Here is a 12,305-nt window from a genome sequence, read left to right as displayed (position 1 = left end):
GAAATTCCTTTAAATGCCAGGCTTAAACATAAATACTGCTTACAGCATATGCATTTGGTAAAATTAAATATGTACACATATTTGAATAAGCTGAAGGACCCAGACCAAGTATGACAATGCATTAGGGAAGATGTTGCTGGTTGGTGTCTAGTACCTTTTTCACTGGATTTCTGGAATTCTTCTGAAGCAGGAACATCCTCCTGTACACATTCATTTAAGGCTGGTTGCTCAGGTAAACGAGGCAGCAAGCCCATGCTGCCCAAAATATATGTTCTTCTTTTAAATGGAGGCCTTTATGTAGAAAATAAGACTCAGACGACTTTCACATCAACACAAACAGCTGCATGATATTAACGATCTCCCCCACCCCCCCACCCCCCGCCAATAGACCAAAACAAAGTGTAATTAGTCTTCCTTACTAGATTTTGTCTTCTTTGGTATTACATATTCACATAGAGGGTAGTAATCACAATTTATCTTTCATCTTCATTGTAGTTGAGTCAAATAAAAGTATTCTTTATTAAAATAAGGTGAAGTTGGGTCTCAAACCTTCATTTAAGGAACTGATTGATGAAAGGTTTAATACAGAATTCACACTGGAGGGAAATTAAATTACATACAAAAACACTGGTTTAACTGGGACAATATTTGGATTAGAAAGCCATCACTCTAGATATAACCTACTTTTATTTATTTTTAAACAAGCTTTTATTTTTAAAAAAAACAAAACCCTTTGTCGTCTTATTTCCACTCTGATTGTAAAATGACATTCGATGCTTAATGCCATATATATATTTGAAATGATCAACGGTCTTTTTTTTTTTTTTTTTTGGCTTATACCAAGAATATAGGGAGGAGAAAAAGACAAGCTTCAAGTTATAATGTTAATTTGAAGGTAACCGGCCTTTCAAGAATTAATTTCAGCCAAAGCAATAATCATTATTTACCAGCTTGTGACGTTTTTATCACTCATCATATTAGCAAATTTCCATTGAAAATGCTAAAATGGTTCGTCATAAGGCAGATAACTGCTCTAGCTGTAAAAATGACCAACACAAGTGCCGGTACTCAAACATTAAATTATACTGTAATTAATAAAGACAGTTAAACTGTCTACTAGCAACAGCAATTTAGGTAACCACATTTGATCGGCTATAAATTGTAAGTACATTAAAATTCCAGAAATATTAGCAATATGGATTACTTGATGGAAGTCAGTGCTGATCACCAACTCCCCCCACCCTTTTTTTTTTTTTTTAAACACCGGAAGCATAGGTCAGGTTGACCACAAATCCGTGGGCGAAGATCAGGCCTTAGCACTTTTAATCTTGTGAAACAAGCAATTACAAATAGTCGCATCGATTTGTTAAAAAGCTTTAGGTGACATAAATTGTTTTCCTGTTTAGCTTATTGCTCTGATACATAAATGTCACCGAGGCCAGTATTAATTAGGGACATGGAAGAACACAGGGTGGCTTCCAGTGAAGAATTTGTCCGTCCTTTCGAGAACATTCTCTAGAGCTGCTCTTACCGCACCAGTTTTCATGAATGGCAGAGAGTGGGGGGGAAGGACAACTATTTTGTCATGTGAAGTCTTTAATACCAGCCAGCTTCATTTTGGGTTCTGAACTGTATGACAGGATTTCAGACTTGCTTTATTGCCATCTGACAGAAAGCACCACGTTTTTAAAATATCTTTTAAATAGAGTAATATTTGCAAGGCATTTCAGCCCCTGAAAAGCTAACACTTCTCCCTTCATAATATATAGTACTATATGTGTTTCCTTGGGTTGCTTTTTCCACACTTAAAATACAATTTTAAATGGCTTGTGCATGTTATTGACTTAACATAAATCAAATGTATCATATATACTTTCTTTAGGTTGGCATACCACTTAGAAAAATACGTTAGATTCTGGGAGGAAAAAAAAAAAGTCGAGAAAATTTATTAAATAGAAGTTTTCACTGTAATAGAATATTAACGTAAGCTAATGCTCATTTGCCATTAAGCTGATCCTTTTTTTAAAAACATACACATGCTTTTTATTATTTTGCACTCAAGCAAAAATTCCACATTCACAGACTTTCCATCTAGTTGGGAATGTCTCTGGCAGGAAACTCATAAAAAATCCTGACCTCCAGAAAGACAGCAGACATTGTCCACGCTGAGCGTGAGCCCCACTAGGCAACAAAGGCAAACCCACTCCTAAACCGTAAAGTACGAGAGCTAGTCAACAGTGTGGAATTGGGAGAAACAATTATTCCTGAAATCCTTCCTCACTGCTACTCCACAAGTGCACAGATGAAAATGTTTGATTTGCAACATAAAAGGTTCATTAATTACCACTTGAATATTTAAAGCTATTTTGCAGTCTAACAGAGACAGATAAAGCAGTGAATTAAAACCTCTAATAAAATTGTAAAAATATTTCGGTAAGTTTACCCGTGTTATGATTTAGGGAGAGATTCAAGCATTCTCACAGAACAGAATCTCAGCAATTCTCAAGTGTGTATTTCAAGGAAGGAGCTAAGTGTCCTGGGAATAATGTTTCTCACTTTCAAATGTTTACTAATAATTTATTTTCAAATCAAGCTTGCTACTTTAGGACTTTATGGATGAGGGGGAAAATTAGTCAAAGTAGTCGGAGCATTGTATGTCTGATCCAGAAATGTAAACACTTGCACAAGTATTCAAGTAGGCTGAAGGGTTTTGTAGCTGTCACATCAAAGTGGTAGTTTCCTGCCCACAAAATGCATCAAGTCTTACACAGCATAGCAGTCCCTCCCAAGCATTGGATTTCTCTACCTAGAATCCAGTATAGCGTATCTCAGTGTTTGGATCCCAGGACCCTTGAAGTAGACAGCTCCAAGCTCACTCTTTGAATCAAATGCAAGAGAATCCAAATGCCAGATTACCATCTGAGCCCTGACTCTAACGGCCTGGGTTACCTTGACAAGTCACTTCCTTTCTTTGGTCCTACCTTTCCTCTTTCTGTTAACGGAGGACATTTAAGCCCATGACAAAACAGTTTCCTTCTAATTTTAAAATTCTAAACATTTAATAACATGTTCCCCTGTAGGGACTTTCTTTGATGAAATCTCTGGTCTCAGCATGAGAGGGTTCGTGTGGCACTCCATATTTCACCAATATTGTAATAATTGTCTAATTGAACTCTGCCTTGTAGCATGCCCCGTTAGGAACAAATTTCACTAGCAGGCACGCATGCCTCCATCCATCCACCCACCCACCCACAAATAAGCATTAAACGACCTGCTCAGACTCAACACTGGATATACAACTGGAACTAAGGTAAACACAGCCTTGGCCTCATTGTACCCAATGGGTCACTGGGAAGAGAGTTCTTGAACGCTAAGGTGCCCTATAATGCATGAGTGCTAACGAGAAGGGAAGTACCAGAGTACATAGGAATATCACTGAATTGTGCTAGGGACAATCAGGGAAGCTTCCCAGTTTAACTGGAACCCAAAGGGTGAGTAACAGTATGCCAACTAGCAGGAATCAGGGAAAAGATCTAAGCCCAGGCAAGAAAGCTGCAGTGTCAGAGGAGAGGCATGGGGCTTCCCAGCAGTGTTAGCTAGAAATTTACAGAAAAGAGAACTAAATAAAATCATCTCTGCAGTTACCATGTATCAAGCAGATGGTAAACTCCTAATTCTAATCCTTAAAGGATCCAAGTGCTGTGCACAAGTCCAGCTTGGTAAGTCCTGAGGAGGTGGTGCTAAATCAGTTTCACATTCAGGTGAGGACGCAGGCTTCTCTCTAGGCTCCCTTCCAGCCACACTGGCCACGCCGTGCGCTTCCTGGGCACCGAGCCCACTCTGCCTCCAGGCTCAGTGTTTCTATTCCCTTTGGAGTGGATGTTCTTTTCCTGGCTCTCTGTGTGCCTCCCATCCTCCCTCCCTTCAGAGGTCACAGCAGAAAGGACTTTCCCGACCATACATTGTAAATGGCACCCTCACTGCCCACTCGACCCTCCACATTCCATATGCCCTTGCCCACTTTATTATTTCCATTGTGCTTAGCACCTCCCAACATGATGTATTCATTTGTGTCTTTCACATGACATGTCTCCCTCCAACTTGAAGGGCGGAAACACTCCCTGTATGGTTTGCTGCTGCCCTCCCATCCCCCAGCGTGAGGACCACAAGTGGATGCTCACATTTGCAGAGTGAAGGAAGCAGTGTCACCCTGCGGGGAAGGATGGAGGCAGCCTGAACACCTGCAGTCACTCATATTCCGCAACCTGCTGATATCAAGCCTCCTACTCTGTTTCAAGACCAGCCAAACCCAGTATCACTTCTATGATTCTCACACCAAATGTGCAAGGTAGGAATGGTCAACGGCATGTTACATATGACAACACTGGGGCTTCCTCAGGGACATACTCTAGGTCACGTCCGTGGTTTACTGTAGAGCCCACAGATGAGTGCTGGTCATGCCACCTGCCTCCAAAGAGCCTCTCAGTGATCTTATATAAAGGTAGCAAATATGGGGCACCTGGGTGGCTCAGTCGTTAAGTGTCTGCCTTTGACTCAGGTCATGATCCCAGGGTCCCGGGATCGAGCCCCACATCGGGCTCCCTGCTCCGCGGGAGGCCTGCTTCTCCCTCTCCCACTCCCCCTGCTTGGGTTCCCTCTCTCTCTGTGTCTCTCTCTGTCAAATCAATAAATAAAATCTTTAAAAAAAAAAGTAGAAAATATACTCACGTGATCACCTAGCTGTAAGGTAGAATCACTGATGTTCATTTTTAGGATATTACAAAGCAGTCAAATAATGTGTAGAAAGCCATTTAAATGTGAACCTCATACAGCCAGTGGAGCCCCGTATTAAATACAGTGGCAGGAGAACAATGCCTGGCTGTAGAAAAAAAACAAAAACAAAAACTCAATCGACTGTGCATCACAGGGGCTTTCTAAGACTTGCCTCACCTCTAAGAGGACTAACTCTGCTCCTGACCGAATGGTGAATGGCCCTATACTTTCCTTAGGTCTTTCTAATGAGGTTCGTTAGAAGTCTTTCTAGTAGGGAGATAATCACCTATCTAGAATCCCTTCCAGGTGTCTCTGGAGAAGATGCTAGAGGAACTGTGAGCTCCATGAGGACAAGGCTCACTCTGTCTTGTTTCTTGGGGGACCGCCGTGAATGTGCTTGCTGGGGAACGAGGTCAGAAGCTGGAACACACGGGGCTGGAACCGGAGCCACAGAGATGGGGTTTCAGTATCCCTGACTTCCTGGTGCCTGTATGACAATGGGCAAGTTACTTAAACCTCTCTGAGCCTTAGTGAACACTCTCACATGAGAGGATAGTTCTAACGACAAAGCAAAATGGTGTATTACGTAACAAGTAAGCCACTGGACGGATTCTTAATAAATGGGAGAGTGTTGAGGAAAAACAGACTCAGTGCCTGGCCTCGTGTCTTTTACACTCCAGCTGGGGGCCAGGACTTAATCTAATAACTTCAAACAGAAAGAGAAAATTCCAAATGTCACAAGAATGTGGGCTACACAGATGTGCTTTTTGAGAGGGCAAGTTGAGGGAGTATGTCTGCGAAGGGGAGAGACTGAGTAAAGACCTGAAAGGTAAGAATCAGTGAGGCGGACTGTTCAGGACTTAGTTCACCAGCATTCATTTCCTTTCTTCAAGTAGAGCACTCTCATTTTCCTTTGGAGAAGGCATCGTCTCCCACCCTGTCAAGGATGCTTCAGCATCAGCCCCTCCACCCCCCTGCTTAGGGCACATCCCCAGACTTCAGTCGTCTTTTGTACTCAAATAGTCCTCATGAATGAACCAAGGGGTTGGGGGCGCTTCACAGAGGGGACAGCATGCGGGAAGGCCCTAGGGCAGAAAAGAGCATTCCAAGTTCAAGAATCTGGAGGAAGATCTGTATGTCTGGAGCTCCAAACGTGAGGGGAAGCATAGTTCAAGACAGAGGCAGGGGCTGGACCAGCCGTGATCATGGCTGCGTGACAGTCGCGTGACACGTCAAAGCCATGTTCTAAATTCTTCTTCTGTCATTTCGCAGACAAAATAAGAGAAAAATGACATCTTTTGGGGGCTAGAACGGAGGCCAAATTAGTATTTTGTGCTCTCACCACGTCCAATGTAACCCAAGATGCCAAAAAGAGAGAGTTTCCTCAGGTCACTGGAAAATGACTTGGACAAATTTTATATCATTTGTCTCATTTTTTTTTTTTTTGATCAAAGGGAATTTGGCTTCAGGCTTGACTGAATGCAAGGCTCAAATGTAGAATCACAGCTAAACAGAGAGAGGGGTCACTAACACTTGAACACAGCTTTCCAAAACTGGGGGTTTTTCCAAAAATGTGTTCCTAGTCTCCAATAAGCATGTCAATTAAGAGTACGAAAGATGCTAAAGAAGAGAACAAGTGGAGACACATAAAGAATTCTCTCCCTTCCTCCATCCCACCCCCAAACACTGCATTTCCCTGTGTATGAACCTCACAACTATATGGTAGTGTCACTATTTCTGTTCAGTGTCCAATTCTGACTAATTGCTGTCCATGGCATCCCAGCTGCTCAGTATTTTGAATACTGCCCCTGTTTTCCTCTGTGTGATAGGGCAGTTGACCATAGGCATTGCTTTATCTGTAAACCCTCAATAAATGTCCCCCACTCTCACCATCGGAGAAGTCTAGGGGAGGACTCTGATTGACCCAATTTGGAGTATCCCCTCATCTCCCAGGCAATCATGATGACCGACAGCAGGAAGGACATCCTCCACCTGGCCATGCCTAGGAGATATAGGTTTGCCAGACTCACCAGAGTCACAGTGAATAGGTTAAAACTATTCACTCTAAAAAACAAAGTCGTGCTGGGAAAGTCAAGACAACCACTGTCTACTGCCCCCACGAGTGTGCTGAGCATTGTGTGGAGTTCACAGCAGTAAAAGACATACTTCCCAGCCCTGGAGTTGCTCATAACCTAGTCACACCTTGGAGACAGACCATTTATCTAACAAGCAGTTTTACTGAAGTGCCTACTGTGTGTCAGATATCGTTAGGCTCCGGGGATTTAGAAGTAACAAAGCAGAAAATAACCCCTGCCTCCTCAAGTTTCCTTCCTAGAAAGGGGAAACAGACCATACATAGTAGATTAGATGCTGATAAGTGGTTGGAAGAAAAAGAAAGCAGGGCAGTGGGACAGCACCAAGTAGAGGACTGGTGGGGTGATGGTGACAGTAAAAGCCTCAATGATAAGTGAGCTTTGAATAAACATCTGAAGGAAGAAAGTCAAGTAGATACCTAGCAGAAAAGCATTTTACCTAGGAGGAACAGAAAAGGCAAAGGCTGTGAGGCTGGAGCAGAGAGAGTCAGAAAGAGGGTGGTAAGAAGCCAGGACAGAAAAGTAAGGAGCAGTAGATGATGATATGTATCAATGGCCTCATTATGGAGACATTCGCTTTTCTTCTCAGTGAGATGGAAGCCATGGGAGGTTATGAGCATAAGCATGGCATTCAATGACTTGGGTTTAAAAGGATTCCTTTGGCTGCAGCATTATAAATGTAGGGAAGCAAATGTAGAAGCAGAGGGATCCATTACAAGAAAGACTGGTGGCTAAGACTAAGGGGCAGCAGCAGAGACGGTGAGAAGGGGTTATATTTTGAAAATAGAGCAAATGGAACTTGCTGCTAAGTATGGTGTCCAACATGAGAACTAAGAAGGGTCAGTGGAGAACCCCAGTTGTTTTTGTGGGATAAATATGAAAGGATAGAGTTGTCACTTACCAAACTAGGAAGACTGTAAGAGGAACAGGTGTATGGTAATAGCAGAAGATTTTTCTAGACTTTTAAACTCAGAACCTTCCCAGTCATCTACTTGAGATGCTGAGTAGGCCCTGACCAAAGGAGTCTGCGGGTAAGGAAGAGGTTGGACACGGATATGTGCAGGAGTGTGTGTTAGGGGAAGGAAAGAGTAAATGGTATTTTGGTTTCAATAACACAGAGAAGATAGAAAACCTTGTCCCATGAAAACAGAATCTAATTTGGAGAAATTACATCGTTTGGACTCAATGAAGTCAAGAGTTTGGAGATCCAGCTCAATAATTTTTGCACCAACATTAGATGACTTAACTAACGAACTTAAAATTGATGTCTTTGGGGGAAAAGTCTCTTATGCTAGCCTTGAAGGAAAGGAGATTTAGTAACTACTTAGTGCTAAATTAAGTTCACAAAAGAAAAATTTTAATTTCTATCATGAGAACTAGAGAAGTGTGTGTGTGTGTGTGTGTGTGTGTGTGTGTGTGTGTTTGTGTAGAGAGATAGAGAGTGCGCCAGCAAGCATGTTGTTTATATATAAACAACTTCTAACCTTGAGTATCATTTCCTGAGTTGGACATTTTCAAAGAGTTACTAATTTAAAAATAAACATTTTCAAAACGATCAGTTCACCCCAGTTTCATTCTCTCTCTGAAGTCCTTCCTTAATTACAAAACCTGCATAACCCATTTCCTTTGGTGTGCAAAAAGGTGTGTAATTAAACCATCAGCATAATACCTATCTCCATGTAAAACCCGCACTTATGAACTTTAACTGCTGAATAAAAACTCCTATTACATGACCATTAAGTATTATGAATAAAGCAAGTCATGGTAGGACTTGATTAATTTTTATGCACTATGGATTGTGTCTAGAAGAAATTTGATTTTGGTGGGTCTTCTCCTAGGCAACCCCGCAGACTTTGATGGCTTCACCTCAGAAAAGGCATGTGCTGAATTGGCTCAGGGAAAATGAGTCTGACCTCACTGTGGACCTAAGCTACTCTGGGGGTGACTCTGTTCAGGAAGAAATCTCAGACCACACTGATAAATAAGCAATGCAGTCAGCATTGGAATGAAAGGAGGTGAGGGCAATGGGTGGGCAGGAAAAAATAGTCGATTCCCTTCAGTATTAGTTTCCAAAGCTAACATCTGTTTAGATTAATACACATTTTAACTTTTTAGGTTAATACCTAAAAGCCACAGTTTGAGACCTAAGTGTGCCATCTGGAATTCTAAAAGTCACCAAATTGTACACCAGGGGCTGGGACTCGGAGATTCTTGGTTTTGACTTTGTTAGGGAAACTGAAGATTTGTGAATGGTATCTCAAAATCCCCAAGAGACTTTATTTTATGAAACTCTGAGTAGAGAAGTAACATGTAAAAGCAGTGTCTTCAACCAAAAAGAATGGAGTTTTACCAGCAAGAAGAAAGGAAAATTTGGAGTGACAATAACTACAACTTAGATGACTGGGTCTAGAAGTGCCAATACAGTGTCCCTGCTGGGACAGATGTCAGAGACCCCAAATAAGAATAAAAGGATGCCCAAATGGAAAGAACCTAAGTTAGGTTTCCCAGGGCTAACTCAGAGACAAAGGATCCCATATCCAAATAGAATGACCAAAAGATAAAATGAGAAAATGGGGGTGCTAGCAGATGGCCTGAGAAGACCCTGGGAGGGTCCTGGTACTTGGAGTGGTAGGAGAAGCATGGGAAGTATTTCCGTGACCTCCTTTCCATAGGGCCTCAGGAATGGATAGGAGCCAGAAACCAAGGGATTTAATGTAGTAAGGTAATAGTGCCAGAAACCAGGTAGTCTGGAGAATGGTTAACACAGGTATATGCAGAGATAGCCTCCCCTGAGCCTTCTCTTCCCCTCTTCTCCCTCTGTATCCTGAAATATACAAAATCCAAACTAAGGGAGTCTACTCTTAGAGAACATCAGTGTCCAAAGTGGAAGTACAAGACAATTCTGTGAGAGATTCAGGTGGTAGAGCGGTGGAAAAAATGGTAGGGTCAAGCCCAAGAGATTCTAATGCTAGAGAGTCAAATACCCTTCCCCTCCCCGAAAGGAGGGAGGGGGAGGGAGGGAGGAAGAGAGAGGGAGAGAGAGAGAGAGAGAGAGAAAAGAAAGCAAGAAAGAAAGAAAGAAAGAAAGAAAGAGAGAGAGAGAGAGAGAAAGAAAGAAAGGAAAAGGAAATAAGTAAAAAATAATGATAATGGCACAACATGCACCTAATAACATGGCCCCCAAACATATTGGGCAACAACTAGAGTTACAGGACGAGATAGACAAAACATTGTAAATAAATGTGATATACTCTTCTCATAATGCATTGAGTCAATTGGAAAAAACTCAGCACAAATGTGGAACATCTAAATGAACTGATTTGTAGGTTCAAGGTAATTGTGTATGAAGAGAACTGTATGCCAAACAAAACCATGCATTTCTTTAGTCCTACATGAAAAATTCCTCAAATTGGTATTGATCAATTAGCTCTAGAGTAAATAATACTCAGGCACTTTCTAACAAATCTTAAAAGCCAGACTCTAAGAGAGATAACTATTTCTGAGTAACTTAACTTCATCCCAGAATAAATCTCAAGAACGTTGGTAGGATTAAAAAAAAATATCCAGTACCCAACTAGGTAAAATTCACAACACCTGCTAGCCAATAAAACATTATGAGGCATGAAAGAAAGCAGAAATATAGGACCCATATGAGGAGGAAAAACAAAATCAATAAATCCAAACTGCCCCAGAACTATGTGAGTTTTTATAGTTATTATAGTTATATAGTTTTATAGTTATTATAACTATATTCCCTATCTTTAAAAAAGCTTAATTGAGACATATATAAGATATTTTTAAAATCCCAAATTGAACTTCTAGAAATGAAAACTACAATGTCTGATTGACAAATACAGTGGAGAGGAATGATGGCAGTTTAGACATTGTAGAAGAAAAGATTAGTAGACGTGAAGTCATAGCAATAAACACTATCCGAAATGAAAAACAGAAGAGAATAAAAAATAAAAATAAAAAAAGAATGAATGAATGAAGAAAGGGAGGGAGAAATTAAAGGAGGAAAGAATGAGTAGATTAGAAAAGTGCACCAGGGATCTGGGGGACAACATAAATAATATACATGTAAATGGAATCTGCAGAGGGGGGAGTAGAGTGTAAAATTTTGAAGAAATGACTGATTTTTTTTTTCCAAATTTGCTGAAAACTTTAAGCCTGTAGTCCAAGAAATTCAGTGAGCCCCAAGTATTAGAACCATGAAGAAAACTAAACCAAGCGAAATTATGATCAAATTGCTTAAAAAGAGTGGCAAAGAAACTCTTAAAAGCAGCCAGAGAAAAACCTCACATTTTGTAGAAGGGCAATGAATGACTACAGGTTTATCCCCACTGGAAACAACACAAGTAAGAAGACAGTGGAGTAACATCTTTAATATACTGAAATGAACAGTCAACCCAGCATTCTAAATCCAGAAAAAAGTCTTTTAAAAATGAATATGATTCCAGCCTTGATTTCACCTTAATTTCTAGTCTCAAGAACTGTGAAAGAATAAATATCTGTTGTTTAAAAAAAAAAATGAATATGAAAGAAATACTTTGCCAGACAGACAAAAGCTGAAAGAATTCATCACCAGCAAACCTGCTCTACAAGAAATGTAAAGGAAGTCCTTCAAGTAAAAGAAAATATTAACAGGTGGAAACATGGATCTATATAAAGAAATAAAAGGTGCCAAAAATGTAAAAATCAGTAAACATGTAAGATTTTTAGATTTAAATTTCTTTAAAACAGAATTGATAAATTAAACGAAAACAGTAACAATGTATTGGGAGGTTTATAACACACATAAAAGTAAATGTTTAACAACAATAGCACAAAGGTTGGAAGACAAGAAATGGGAAGTGTACTATTATATAGTTATAATAATATGAAGTGGTGTAATGCAAACTTAAAATGGGCTGCTGAGTTGTACTTGTATTAATCCCAAAGTAATGACTCAAAAAATTAGAGAGTTTTAGCTAAGAAGCCAACAAAGGAGATAAAATAGAATCCATAAAAAAAAAAGTCCAAAATAAGGAAGGAAAAAAAAAAAAGGAAAAGAAAGAACAGATGGCAAAGATACAACTCAAATAGCAAGATAATAAACTTAAATCTAACCATATTGACAATGACTTTAAATGTAAATGGTCTAAATACTTCAATTAAAAGGGAGAGTTTGTCAGGTTAGTAAACAAAAGCAATGCCAACCAAATGCCGTCTACAAGGAGCAAAATTTAAATACGAAAAGCAAATAGGTTAAAATGGTGAGAAAAGATAGACTATATTTAAAAGGAAGCTAAATAAATGAAAGATATACCATATATAAAAGAAAGCTAGAGGGGCTATATTAAGTAGATTTCATAGCAAAAAATATTAGCAGGAATAAAGAACCATAATGATACTCATTAAAAGGGCATAAAAATCCTCAGTATTTATGCACCCAATAAG

The sequence above is a fragment of the Zalophus californianus genome, chromosome 1 (assembly GCF_009762305.2).
Source record: "Zalophus californianus isolate mZalCal1 chromosome 1, mZalCal1.pri.v2, whole genome shotgun sequence".
NCBI lineage: Eukaryota > Metazoa > Chordata > Mammalia > Carnivora > Otariidae > Zalophus > Zalophus californianus.
Note: the sequence above shows the minus strand (reverse complement) of the source record.